Source organism: Phascolarctos cinereus, unplaced genomic scaffold (genome assembly GCF_003287225.1).
Source record: "Phascolarctos cinereus isolate Bilbo 61053 unplaced genomic scaffold, phaCin_HiC Scaffold_9;HRSCAF=440, whole genome shotgun sequence".
NCBI classification, from domain to species: Eukaryota; Metazoa; Chordata; class Mammalia; order Diprotodontia; family Phascolarctidae; genus Phascolarctos; species Phascolarctos cinereus.
The window spans coordinates 160,818,828-160,833,762 of NW_027556402.1; positions in this window are offsets into that span (position 1 = coordinate 160,818,828).

Consider the following 14,935-nt stretch of genomic DNA (forward strand, 5'->3'; position numbering starts at 1 on the left):
GCTTAAGCTCTCCCCAAACCCCTCCAAATACTCATAAAAAATGGCTCTAAACAAATTCTGAAGCAGCAGAACCCACAAAAAGACGGAGTAAAACAAATTTCCAGCCCAAGACAACCTAGATGATTGATCAGAAAGGTGTATTGCACCGAGCTGGGAGCGCAGCGCAGCGTAGCATGGGTGCGCAGGCCACAGCGAACCTGGAGCAGGCCTCAGAGGACTGAATCTCAGGCAGCTGTGGCAGTTTTCAGACTCCTCAATCCAAAAATGCCAAAGACAACTTAGAAGGTCAGTGGGAAAAGTCTGTTTCTGTCGGTGCTGAGAAAGGAAGGCAGGGTTTCAGCTTCATTCCCCAAGAGCTTTGTCCTGGGGGGGGGCAGCTGCTCCCCGAGCTTCCGGCCCACAGACAGAGGGGGAGTCCAGTGGCTGATCAGAGAGGGATTGCAGGGATTTCTTTACCAGTGCAGAAGCAGGAATCTCTTGCTTTGCCCGTGTTTGGATCTGGGTCACAGTTCTGGGTGGCAGTGCTGGGGTGAGGAGGAACACTGGTGTGGTGGAGCTAGTAGTGGCTGTAGAGAGGAACCCCTCCTCACAGTTACAGGACAGAAAGGAATAGATGCGGTCACAGGCCAGGAAAGGAGTAAACACCTCACCCCTTATCATACCACCTTGCAAGAACTGAAAATTTACAGGTACCTACAAGTATCTATGAAAACAGCTGTACAAACCCCTGAAGCTTGGGATAGTACACTCTCTACATTGGAAGCAGACTCTTACCTTAACAAAGAGTTTAAAACTCAAGTAATTGGCTGGGATCATGAGCAAGCAGCACAAAAAGAGTCAGACTGTATTATCTTGCTTTGGTGACAAAGAAGATCAAAATATACAACCAGAAGAAGACAACAAAGTCAAAGCTCCTACATCCAAAGCCTCCAAGAAAAATATGAATCAGTCCCAGGCCTTGGAAGGGCTCAAAAGGGATTTTGAGAAGCAAGTAAGGGAAGCAGAGGAAAAACTGGAAAGAGAAATGAGAGTGATGCAAGAAAATCATGACAAACAAGTCAACAGCTTGCTAAAGCAGACCCAAAAAAATACTGAAGAAGTTAACACCTTAAAAAATAGCTTAACCCAAATGGCAAAAGAGGTCCAAAAAGCCAATGAGGAGAAAAATGCCCTAAAAAGAAAATTGGCCAAATGGAAAAGGAAGTCCAAAAGACTACTGAAGAAAATACTTCCTTAAAAATTAGAATAGAGTAATTGGAAGCTAGTGACTTTATGAGAAATCAAGACACTGTAAAACAAATCCAAAAGAATGAAAAATTAGAAAACAATGAGAATTATCTCATTGGAAAAACAACTGACCTGGAAAATAGATCCAGGAGAGAGAATTTAAAAATTATTGGACTATCTGAAAGCCATGATCAAAAAAAGAGCCTAGGCATCATCTTTCAAGAAATTATCAAGGAAAACTGCCCTGATATGTTAGAACCAGAGAGCAAAATAGAAATTGAAAGAATCCACAGATCTCCTCCTGAAAGAAATCCCCAAAGGAAAACTCCTAGGAATATAATAGCCAAATTCCAGAGTTCCCAGGTCAAGGAGAAAATATTACAAGCTGCCAGAAAAGAAACAATTCAAGTACTATGGAAACACAATCAGGATAACACAAGATTTAGCATCTTCTACATTAAAGGACCGCAAGGCATGGAATATGATATTCTGGAGGGCAAAGGAGATAGGATTACAACCAAGAAGGCACAGGGTGAGTTGATGATTAAGGGGTCATATCTGGAGAATAAAATTAAGGGATGAGGGAGGATTATACTTGGATAATAAGAAAGGGAGAGGTAGAATGGGGTAAATTATCTCACAAAGAAAAAACAGAGAAGAAAAGTCTCTTACAGTGGAGGGGAAGGAGGGGAAGGAGGGGAAGGAGGGAAAGGTGAGAGGGAATGAGTAAATCTTATTCTCATTGGATTTGGCTTAAGGAGGAAATAACATACACATTCAATTGGGTATGGAAGTTTGTCTTACCCTACAAGAAAATAGGGGGAGAAGGGAACAAGAGAGCAGGGGGATGATAGAGAGGAGGGCAGATTGGAAAAGGGTGTAATCAGAAGTAAATACTTCTGAGGAGGAACAGGGTCAAAAGAAAGAATAGAATAAATGGGAAGGGAGAATAGGATTAAGGGAAATAGAGTTAGTTTTTCACAAATGTCTACTATGGAAGTGTTTTGCATAACTGCGCACGTACAACCTATATTGAGCTGCTTGCCTTTTCAATGAGGGTGGGTGGGGAGGGAGGAAGAGAGAAAATTTGAAACCTAAAGTTTTTAAAACATATGTTTAAGAAAAAATTTTCACATGCTATCGGGAAATAAGAAATACAGGAAATGGGGTACAGAAGTCTATCCTGCCCTACAGGAAAATAGAAGGGGAAGGGGATAAGAGAAGGGGGAAGAGAAAGAAAAGAGGACGGACTAGGGGAAGAGATATTCAGAATGCATGCCATCTTGGGGTGGGAGGAGGGTGAGACAGGGTGAAAATTTGGAACTGAGAAACTTGTGGAAATGAATGTTGAAAACTACAAATAAATAAATTTATATTAAAAAAATTACAAATGATTTATAAAAATCAAATCAATCAAATAAAAACAATTATTTAATTATAAATGATTATATGTCATTCCTCTTGTTCTTATGCCCTATGACCAGTAACCCTGTTTTTCATTCCTACCACAATCTCGAGGCCCTCTATCTTTAAAGTTATTTTCCACGTTATCATTCCTGTAAACCCCCCATACTCTCCTTCCTTCCCCATTTCAACTTCTTGGCGAGTGAGTTCAACTCTACATTGTCCTCTACATTAACACTTCTTGTTCTGCTTTGCCAAGAACTCCCTTTTCTCTCCCCCTCATCTCACATCAATACATAGTTTCCCATCATCTCTTTTTCCTTAAACCCTTTGTCACATGAATAGATGGCTCTTCTCCTTGCCAAGGAAAAGCCTTCTATATTCATCCATCTGTCATCTCCAGCAGATTGCTTCCTGTAGTATCCTCCTCTCACTTATCTTCAATCTGTCTCTAATCACTAGCTGCTTCCCAACTGCTAACAAATAGGCCTATATCTTCTCCATCCTTAAAAAACCCCTCACTTGATCCAGTCGTCTTTGTTAGCTATCTTCCTGTATCACTCCTTCTATTCATAGCTAAGCTCTTGAAGAAAACTGTCTACAGTCAGATACTCTACTTCCTCTTCCCTCACTCTTTCCTAAACCTACATATTGAACTTCTGAACTTATCATTTTACTGAAAGAATAATCTTCAGAGATTACTTCTCATTTACACTGTATATAACTTATGTGTACATAGTTGCTAACATGTTGACTCCCTCATTAGACTATAAGTTCCTTGAGGACACGGACTATGTTTTTTGACTTTCTTTGTATCTCTAGCACTTAGCACACTTCCCAGCACATAACGGATACTTAATAAATGCTTCTGGATTAATTGGCTGACTGGCTGGAATGGGACAAAAGTGGAGCGAGGAGCACAGTGAAGAGGAAAGGATGACTAGACATCTGGGGTTGGATATAGGTTTATTCTTTGGAAGTGAAGGATTCTGCTTCACTGATATTAGAGAATAAGGTGGATAAGTGAATATTGAGCCTGAACCATTGAGGAAAGAGTCCAGGTATGTACATGAAAGGGAGAGGTCTTCAGAGAAAGGCAGGTGACTGATTGGAAGTTTTATGTTCATCCCTGGTAGGCCTAACCTTGTGACCTGTGAAGCCTCAGGAAATGTGCAACATGGCAGACAAGAGGTGGTAATTAAGAGTGCATTCAGTAGCCTATTCGGGATGAGGAAGGAGGTAATGTTACTTAAACAAACCACAGAGCTTGTCAGTATTACATCTTGAATTCCTTTAAAACCACAGCCAAGAAGCAGGAGATGGGGGTCCTGCCTCACAGTGGTGCAAGCAGCCCTTGACAATGTTGTGGTCCTTCTCACTAAAGAAAGAACTGGAAACATTGTGGTCTGAAGTTAGGGGAACCTCTGGAAACACAGACAGAAGGCAGAAGACTGTATGGGGTTAGCCTCCTCTCCTGCCAAGCACAATTAGTGCCTGGTAGTACTGAATTAGGATTTTGTTTTATCAAGTGCTACCCAGCTCACATTGTGAACATGTAAAAATTCAGTATTTTTCGTGGACCACTTCTCATTGTGTAACTTAGTGGCTCAAAGTGGAAGAATGGGAGCCAAGGAGAAGGAGGGAAATGGGTATAGGAGGACGATGACACAGGAAAAAGGGGAATCAGGGTTTGTTTTATTTTTTAAGTTTCTAAATATTTTAGGAACTGAGGACTTTCGGTTCTTGGTGGGAGATAGCTGAGCTTTTTTTTTGTCTTACTAGCTGGGCCTCAGACTACTTCCTGCATTGTGCACATCAAGTCCCCACTAGAATATCCTTTCCACCCTTCTGCCACCCCAATTTCTAGCACCCCTTTATGTGTTGTCTTCTCCATTAGTATGTGAGCTCATTGAAGACCAAGACTGTCTTGCTTGCTTTTCAGCATAGTGTCTGGCACACAGCAATGGCTTTAATAGGTTACCTATCACATGTCTATCTATCTATCATTTCTCTCTGTCTCTCTGTCTCTCTCTATCTCTTTCTTTCTCTCTCCCTCTACTTACATTCATGTGTGTGTGTGTGTGTATAACATATATGTATATATATGTTATATATATGTGCATATATATATACATATGTATATGTATATACTATCTCCTGTCTATCATCCATCCATCTATCTGTCTATCTACCTACCTACCTACCTATCCAACTATCCATGGTTGTTTATGGACTGGTGGTTTCTAAACTCTGCAGCACAGAGCAGCAGGTTTGACGTGGAAAGAATAGTAGAGTATTCCATAAGCCATACAATTTAGGCAATACTGTTTTACTGGATCCCTCCTGAATCACTGCCTTGTGACAGAGGGGATGGAGTAACTCAGTGAAACTCTGAGCTGTGCCATGCCACATCATAAGACAGGTCATAGTTGAGACATCTGACAAAGGGTGATCCACTGGAGAAGGAAATGGCGTACCACTCTAGTAGTATCTTTGGCAAGAAAACCCCTTGGACAGGAAACTTGGACAGACTTTGGGAGATAATGGGGAACAGAAGGGCCTGGTGTGCTATGGTCTAGGGGGTCATGAAGAATCAGACATGACTGAATAACAACAATTCCATAATTCAGAGGAAACAATGACATGACTAAGGATGAGGAGAGATACTCATGCACTCAGAAACACCAATTTCCAGAGTATGGATAACAAAGTAGACTAGACATGTTAATGCATGAAGGTGCATATCATCTCAGAACAATTACTGAGACTTGGTGGGATAATATGACTGGAATATGCTAAGGGAAGATAGTTCCTTTTTCTAAAGGATAGATTAACTAAAAGTGGTGGCCAAAGGTCATTATATTTGACCTTATGTGAACCTAAAGAGAAATACACAGTGGGGTATATCTGGGTGTCCTTACAAGGAAAAAGAAGAAATATGTGGTCAGGAGTATATTAAAGACCGCTCAGCCCGATGGAGGAATAATAATAACAATAATAGTTAATATTTATATAACGCTTAATACATACCAAGCACTGTGCTGTGTTTTATAATTATTATCTCATTTGATCTTCAGTAACAACCCTGGGAGGTAGGTGCTACTATTATCACCATTGTAGAGTTAGAGAAACTAAGGCAAAACAAGTGGTGACTTGCCCTGGGTCAGACAACTAGTAAGTGTATGAGGCTTGATTGAGCTCAGGTCTTCTAGACTCTAGGCCCAGTGCTCTATCCATTGGGACACCTGGCTGCCTGAAATAGATAAGTTGCAGAAGTGGAAGATTAATGAACAGGTCATTTTAAAAGACATTTATAAATGATGGCAATTGAATGAAAATGAATGGTTCCATAGGAATAACTACAATATTCATGTGCAAAATTGTTGTTGTTATTTATCCTTCATTTTCAAAAAGAACCATGACCTCAGGAAAGAGATGTCATGACTTGCAAGTGAATTGGATTTGAGTGAAGGAGGGCTGTGCAAAGTCACCAGTCTCACTCTGTGCTCTGGAGCCATCCAGGTCCAGTGGCAAGATATAAATCAGGACAATTGGAGATGGCTCCAGATGATACAAAATAAATTATCTGGCAATGAATCCTAAGGACAGCAACAACAACAAGAATTTTTTAAAGTTATATCTGGGTAGAAAGAACATCTTCATTGTGTCTGTGATCTCATTGATGTGCATACCCCCATCACTGACAGCATCTTCTCAGCCTGTGTAATTCTTGTCCATATTCTCATGCAGATCCTTCACAGGTTATCTGTCCAGTGTGCTAGAAGACTTACTCTGGGTCTTTTAATATTTCTTAGATATTAAGGCAAGACATGGCTTGTAAATTGACTGATCTACTTCTTTTTTTGGTCATAAATTTCCTGGATGATATTTCTTATGGTCCTATTTACATAAGCTGCCCTCCATGACAGTATCTAAGCACTTTTGGGCAGCAAATGACTCTTTATTTTCTGCTTTTTGTCCTATATTCATCAAGGATGTGTATACATAGATTATTTCTATAAGATTTCCTATAGATTAAGAAATCAGCATGTGGTTTAGAAATTAATAAAATTCTCTTTTTTCCATTTTTGAATAGTAACACACACACACACACACACACACACACACACACACCCTTCCTGATAGATCTTGTAAAATGATCCCTAACTACTTTCCAGATTCTTACTGGTTGTAGCACAGATTTCGTTTATGTGTGTTTGATTTTGTCCAGCCATCTTCATAACTTCCTCTACATAATCACCATTTCTCCTTCCCTATATGCAGTAGCATATCAATGACTGAAGTAATAGAGCCCACATGTGGTGGCTTCACTATCTGATGATGAAAATGGATAAATACAGAAATACCTTTTCCAATTCTTTGTAGTCTTCCTACCACATTTATCTCTTAATTTTCTTGGGATGATGTGGTTTATTTGGTTTTTATGCCAAACTTTCTTTAGACTTACTTTCAGCTCTGCTACTTAACAGACTCCCTTGTTTCTTTAACATCAATCATATTTTCCAACATATTTTTTTTCACTATGCTCCCCTTTCCCCCTTCACATTGAAGTCATTTATTACGAAAATATAAATTGACTGTTTGGAGTATCTTTTCATAATCTTTGTAAAAATTCTTTCTTTTATCCTCTGCTACAGATGTTTGCACATAAGTTCAATCATTTCCATGGTGTCTTTTTTTTTTTTTGCTTATACTCATTATGCACATTCACAAGACAAGATGATCAAGTATCCTATGACATGCTGTTTCTAATTGCATTTGGGCTTATGATGAATCCAACTCTGATCATTCCTTTGTTTCCCTCTCCAAGGAGAAACTGTCAGCTATTTATCTGCAGCTTGTTAGGGATCTGTAAGGATGTTGAAGGCCACAGATAGTTCATGGCATGAGTCTAACAACTCCTCTCGGGTAGTGACCTATGGGCTAATTACATCTGGCTCGGCTCTCCAACCTGAAAGTCTCTAACAATGTAGAGGACCACAGGTAAGTAGGACTCTGACCCTGATGGCTGTATGAGCCCTCTCAGGTGAAGAGCCTGCTCCTTGGCCTGGATCGGTTCTCCACTCCCTAGAATGAAGGCCGGCTCAATCATAAACAATGTTGCTAGCTCAAGCGCAGCTAGCTCTAGCACAAATATGTCTCAAGTATTGGTAGCTCATGTATCAAGTATTGGGACATTCCGGGAACAAGAAGTACATGGTATTTTCACGGGAACAGCATGGGAGAAGGACACAGCCAGGAGAATGCTGCAAAGAGATGTGCTTGTTGATACTTTGATTGGTATTCGTGTGCGAAAAATTCTCAGTGTTGCCTGTTGGTAAAATATGTAAACTTTGTTGCTTTGTCCGCTGTTACATTGGGGTATGTTCCCATGAGTCAAAGATATAAAGACGCTGTGCTGTGCCTTGAATAGACGGAGTTGCTTCCATCTTGTCTCCCGCCTCTTCAATGTGTTCCGAGATAGAAGATTAAAGCTGGACTTTATTCTTCAAGGTAGTCCATGAATCCTAGGTACTGAGCTAGTCGTGACAGCAGCTTCTTTTTTTCTTCTGATTTCCTTTATCATCAGTGTGTTAATATTGATATGGTCTTGTCCTTGCAATAATATGTGAATTCCATGATGTTGAAAGAAAAAATATTAATACTTCACTTTATGTTGTAGGCACAAGCTTGACAGAAATTTTTTTTTATTAATTCATTATTACCATTATTGTTTCACGGTTTGTTCTGAAAAAGACAGAGAGACAGAGATTGAGAAAAAGTGAGAAAAAGAGCAAGAGAGACAGTGAGACAGTGAGAGAGAGAGAGAGAGAGAGAGAGAGAGAGAGAGAGAGAGAGAGAGAGAGAGATCCAAACTGACAATTTCATGTTGTCCTTGGACGTGTCTCTCCAACACAAGACATTTTGAAATAATAATAATATAGGGCTTTCACTCCGTTCCCTTCAGATAACTGTCTTTTTTCCTCTTATGTCATCTTTCTCAATGTTATGACTTTGAGGTGGAGCTTCAGAGTTGTTTTAATTTGCATTTATCTTGTTATTAATGAGGTGAAACATTTTTTTTTTCCATATGATGGTTGATGGTTTAGATTTCTTTCTTTAAAAGCTGCCTGTTCATATACTTTGATTGAGGGGCATATCAATGCATTGTTATTAGAGCAAGTAATTGGTTCAACCATCCTAGCAAGCAATGTGAACTATCTACCCAAGTCCTATAACTTCAGCTCCTGTATTCTTTGCTCTTTCTTCTCTAAAATACTACCTTTTTCAGTGGTAGCTTTCCTCAAGTATTCAAAGGCTTATTGTGGAAGAGGAGGGATTAAATATGTTCTGTTTGACCCCAGAAGGGGATAGAAGTGGTTTGGATTAGAGAGAAGTCAACAATTCAGGAACTATATCCTAAGCTAACAGGAGACAAACCAATCAGGTTACTCAGGAGGCTAAATCTGATTGAAGTATTTTGTTTCCATTATAAATATAAAGGACATCTATACAATAGAAATTCATTTTTATGTAGGCTTTGTTGTTTGCTAGTAATCTGGGCAGTGCTAATATTATTGGTCATATTCTACAGGTAAGGAAACTGAGGGTCATAGAGGTTAAATGACTTTCCTGTTCAAATAGCTAAGTATCAAAGCTAGAACTCAGGCTCTAGTCTATCTTATGCCCAACACAGTATCTCTTTTGTGTGTGTGTGTGTGTGTGTGTGTGTGTGTGTGTGTGTGTGTGTGTGTTTAAGGCAATTAGGGTTAAGTGACTTGTCCAGGGTCATACAGCTAGTAAGTGTCAAGTGTTTAGTCTGTGTCCACATTAAAACTCAGCTCCTCCTGACTTCAGGGCTGGTGCTCTATCCACTGGGCCACCTAGCTGCCCCTGCAATACCTCTTCATTTACACTAAGCAACACTGCTACTGTTGCAGAGAAGGTGGCCATGGATAAATGGATAGAGGTAGTCCGCAAGGAGAGAATAGAATTTCAGTTATAATTTAAAATTTTCCTATTTTCACTGTGTACGATAGAGTAAAGCTTTACAGTCAATAAGTTTTTGCCTATAACTTTTCTGGATTGTAAATATTTTTTTTCATACAAGGATTTGAAGACTTCCTTACTGAAATGGACAATTCATTTCCAAAGAAACATTGGACCCTAAAAGCCTAAGCAATTAAGTGTACAGATGAATCATGTATATCTTAGAAATTTACTTCTTTTATATGTAGTTGGCATTATAGTTTAATGTATTTTATTCACTTACAAATACTTTTTTTTCTGATGTTAAAAGGCAAAACAGAAGAGAAAGATTTTCTCTTTTAATGCGAATTTCTTAATAGGTACTCTCTGCTAGTAATATTGAAAGTGTTCGGTTATTTCAGTCACATCCAACTCTTCGTGACTCCTTGTGGGGTTTTCTTTGCAAAGATACTAAAATGATTTACCATGTCCTTTGCTAGCTCAGTTCACAGATTAGGAAACTGAGGCAAACAGTGTTTCGTGACTTGCCCAGAGTCACACAGCTAGTAAGTGTCTGGGGCCAAATTTGAACTTAGGAAGCTGAGTCTTCCTGACTCCAGGCTTGGCCTTCTATCCACTGTGCTACCTAAGTGTCCCAATATTGAAGATATTCTCCTCTAAATTATATGCAAATTATATAAACATTCATTTTTTTAGCCTTTAGAACTTAATTAACATTGATTTGTTTAGTGCTATAGACTACATTCTAACAGCTTTGAAAAAATTAAAATTTAAAAGATATGAATACATTTAGTAACTTTTCATTTTAATTCCTTTACTTCAAAATTTTCTAATTAAAAAGGTATTAATTTTTGTGTTTGTTGTAATTTTATTTGTAAATATTTAAATGACTAAATATTTGTTTTCCAAATAAATATGAGGCTATTGCTTCTTATTTTTTTCTGACGTAGTTTAATGAACTTTACCTGGAAATCTAGCATTAAATTTAAATTCCCTCATTGCTGTTTAGACAATTCATATACCCTGAGTAAAAATTTTTTACAATTTCAGTAGTAAGCCTCCTATAAATGAGACTACACCTTGTTCAACATCCTAAATGTGTTTTCCTTTTCTATTTTTACTGTGCTGCTTCATCCTGTGAAATGGGTTTTCAAATAGATTACTTTTAGTTTGTTTTTTTTTAAACATCAAAGACAAGTTCTAGAGATAGGTACTTAAAATGATTGAAACCTGTCTGGTTCAGGTTTATTTCAGAAAACATTTAAATCTCCTAGTTCAAATTTTTTAGGAAATCTCTAAGTTGAGTTCTGATTTCAATTAGCCTAGTAGGTGATGAAACCAAACCAAACTTGGGTTTACTGTGATTTAGGTATATACACATCTCTCTATCAGTCTCTGCCTCTGTCTCCCTCCCTCCCTACTGCCACCTGTCCAACAATGCAATAGATAAAACAGTAGGACTGGACTCAGGAAGAACTGACTTCGTATTTGGCCTCACATACTTACTGCCTTTTTGACTCAGGTTCCCTTCCTTTACCGTTCCCTTTTTCCTCTTTCCCCTTCCCTCTGTCTATATCTCTCTTGTCCTGGAACTGTGATTCAAGGCCTAGAGGGAGCCTATCCAATTTGGACATAGATATACATGTACATGTACATACACATACACATACACATAAATGTAGAAACTCATCTCTATAGTGATATCTATATATCCATATATTCAATATAACTATCTAGATATAAAATAGGTGAATGGACATAGATGTTAGATATATAGATATAGATGTTAGATATAGATATAGATATAGATATAGATATAGATATAGATATAGATATAGATGTAGATGTAGATGTAGATGTAGATGTAGATGTAGATGTAGATGTAGATGTAGATATAGATATAGATATAGATATAGATATAGATATAGATATAGATATAGATATATATCTATGTCTATCTATCTATCTATCTATCTATCTATCTATCTATCTCTAACATTGTCCCTCCACCTATTTTAAAGTTGTATCTATAACTCTATATAACTATCATAACTATATAGCTATAACTCTTTATAACTTTGTATGTAGCTATATATACATATATAACTATACACATGTATCTGTATACATGTAAAGATACATATTTACTATATATCTACATATACAATATATATTATATAGTTATGTATATAGATGATAGATTTCACAATGCTGATTGTGAAAATGAATATGATTACTATCTTGATTTGCTTGAGCTCCCCAATTATCCAGGTTACTGATGGAAGCTGTATGGGACGAAGTTGACCAGTCAGGATACAGAATGGATTGACAAACCAACAGTCCTTTGTGATCAAGAGTAAACCACCCCAAAAAAAAGAAAAAGAAAAAAAATTTTTTTTCAATTTTTGAAAAAAAGAGTAAACCCAACTGGATATGTAGAATCAGTGATCCTAAAACTAGCTATGTTCAAACCAGCTTTGGGTGGCGCCTGAGCTATCTCAGCTTAGTCTTGGACCCTTGAAGATATCCTGTTTATCTTGTTGTCTGTACTCAGGCCTTGGACTCACTGTGTCATCCTGCTTATCTTGTACCAATAAGCCAGTATCCCTGTTCCTGGAACTCTTCACCCTTCATTCCTGGAACTCTCTGTCCATAACATGCCATCTTTTCTCCCCAGATTGGCCCATTTCCTGCCTCTCTTTCTCAATGCCCACCTTCCTTGTCAGAAAAGTATATAAACTACATCCTACTTTGCCCAAACTGAGCTGTTTCAGTATTAGGCTTTCTGCTCCACATGTATGTAAACACCTGCTTAATAAAGATCACTCGACTTTTACAAGCACAGTGTTCCTTCAGTTTTCTTCTCTTTGGGAAAGAGGGATCCAGGTTCCATAGGATTTATGCTTCAGTTTGTATGATAAATGTTTACCTACTAACTCTCTTAAAAATAAGCATACACAGCCTACTTTTAAGTTTAATCTGCATTATCAACATTTTATTTATTACTTTCTTAAGTCGAGACAATCAACAAAAAATAAATCAAGCCCTGATTTCTAGTGTTTGCTGATTTCCAAAGTGTAAGTGCTTCTAATAATTGGTTCCTGTGAGCCAGTTCAAGCTGCCTTCTACACATTTTTTCTCTATTCATCTATCTATCCATCCATCCATCCATCCATCTATCTATCTATCTATCTATCTATCTATCTATCTATCTATCTATCTATCTATCTATCTATCTGTCTATCCGTCTCTCTATCTGTCCATGTCTCTGTCTGTCTGTCCGTGTCTCTGTCTGTCTGTCTGTCCATCTATCCATCTGTCTATCTCGACACATACCCAATTAATCAGGCTCTCTCTAGTCCTTGATTCACAATTTGTCCCAAGCCTAGTCCTTCCTTGCTAGTGAAATAAATTATATTCTTTGATTTGGGATCAAAACACGGAAGTTAAATGTTTAGAGATGGATTGGACAGGGGAGCAGCAAAATGTGGGGAGACCCACAGGCTTGTAATAGCCACAGTGAAATGTGATGAAGGCCTAAACGAGTGGGGGTAGCCCTTGAATAGAGAGTAGACAAATTTAAGACAAGTCGTGAAAGCATAAACTGAATGGATATGAGAAATGAGAGAGAGGAGTAAAGGATGGTTCAAAGAGAGAAGTGATTGGAAATATGATAGTATGCCTAAAAAAAATAAGAAAAGCTAAGAAGAGAGGAGATTTTTAAGGACAAAGATGAGTTCTATTTCACATATGATGAGTTGAGATGTTTATGAAACATTGGGATGAAAAGAAATTGCAGTTGGTCATGTGGGCCTGGAGTTCAGGAAAGAGAACAGGGTTACACGTTTGTGTGTTATTCTGTTTGCACACAGGTCATATGAGTTGTGTACTTAGAAATAATATGTGAAACCAAGAAAACTGATGAGATCACCAAGAGAGTGTGGAAAATAAGAGAGGAGGGCCCAGGAAGGAGCGTTGAGGTAATTTCCTGCAGTCCTTGCTTTGGATAAAAATCTGTGACTTGTGAAATGGTTGTCCTTTTCATCTTTTATAAAACTCTTTTCCCTTCAATGTCTATCTCTGTATTATTTCCACAGTGGTAGTTATGCCTGGTTAAAGCTGAAGTGGCTTCTCTGCTACTCTCCAGTAACTGGGGTGTGGTAAGTTTAGGGGCATAGGCATCATGTACAGAGAAATCCAGAAGGACGTTCTTTCAAGCTGTTTGTCTGATTTTGCTTGCTCAGAATTTGAAGATATCACATATTCAAGTGGAGTTCTCTTCTGAAACTCCCCAGACTATGTTTTGCTGGACAGGTTCTCTCTGTTCAGAACTCTACCTCTCCATTTGACTTTAATTGTTTTACTGAACATTTCCCAAATTAATCAGACCAAAGGACCTGTTGGGGTTTGAAATATACTGATGAATCTCATGAATAAAGGAGTTCTGGGACTTGGAATAACACCATGATAAAAGGGAGTCAAAGACATTTTAGAGAAATGGAGAAAGAAAAAACAAGTTTATATATATATAATATATATATATATATACAGATAGATAGATAGATAGATAGATATAGATATAGATATAGATATATCTATATCTATATCTATCTATCTATCTATCTATCTATCTATCTATCTATCTATCTATCTATCTATATATGTATATCCTTCCTATCCAGTTTTTTCCCCGTATCTTTCCATAAAGAATCTATCCAAAAATTCTGGGAAACTTCTCCTTTTTTTAAAAAAAAAATATTTTGTGGGTATAAATGTAATACACAGGCTTTTGTCTCATTTTTACTATCAGCTTAATTTTTTTTATGTTCAGACATTTCTTTAATAATGACTTTTACATCATTTATCTTGCAAAAGCCATCACTGGCAATATATGGCCACCCACACAAATCCTACAGACCTACTCACTACCCTGTAAATGCCCCTCACTCACCACCACTTCCCCTTTGTGTATTGTCTCCCCCATCATAAAACAAGCACCTTGGAAGGGGCTGTTTTGCTTTTTATTTGTACCCTTGGTGCTTTAGGACTGTGATTAGCACAATGTAATTGCTTAATAAATGCTTTGTTATTTATTTCTCATTCATTCCATACTGTTTCTTTGTAGATTGTGCCACGCCATGACCTGTAGTCCTGGGTAAGGAAAGCTTATATTCTTATATTTTATTAGTTATATTATAAAAATAGTAAACTCTAAAGTATGGGCAATACAAAGAAATATGGGAAAATCCTTATGAAGTAAATGCAAAACAAACAAAACAGAACCAGAACTGGAAGAAAGTTACACTCACTAAGA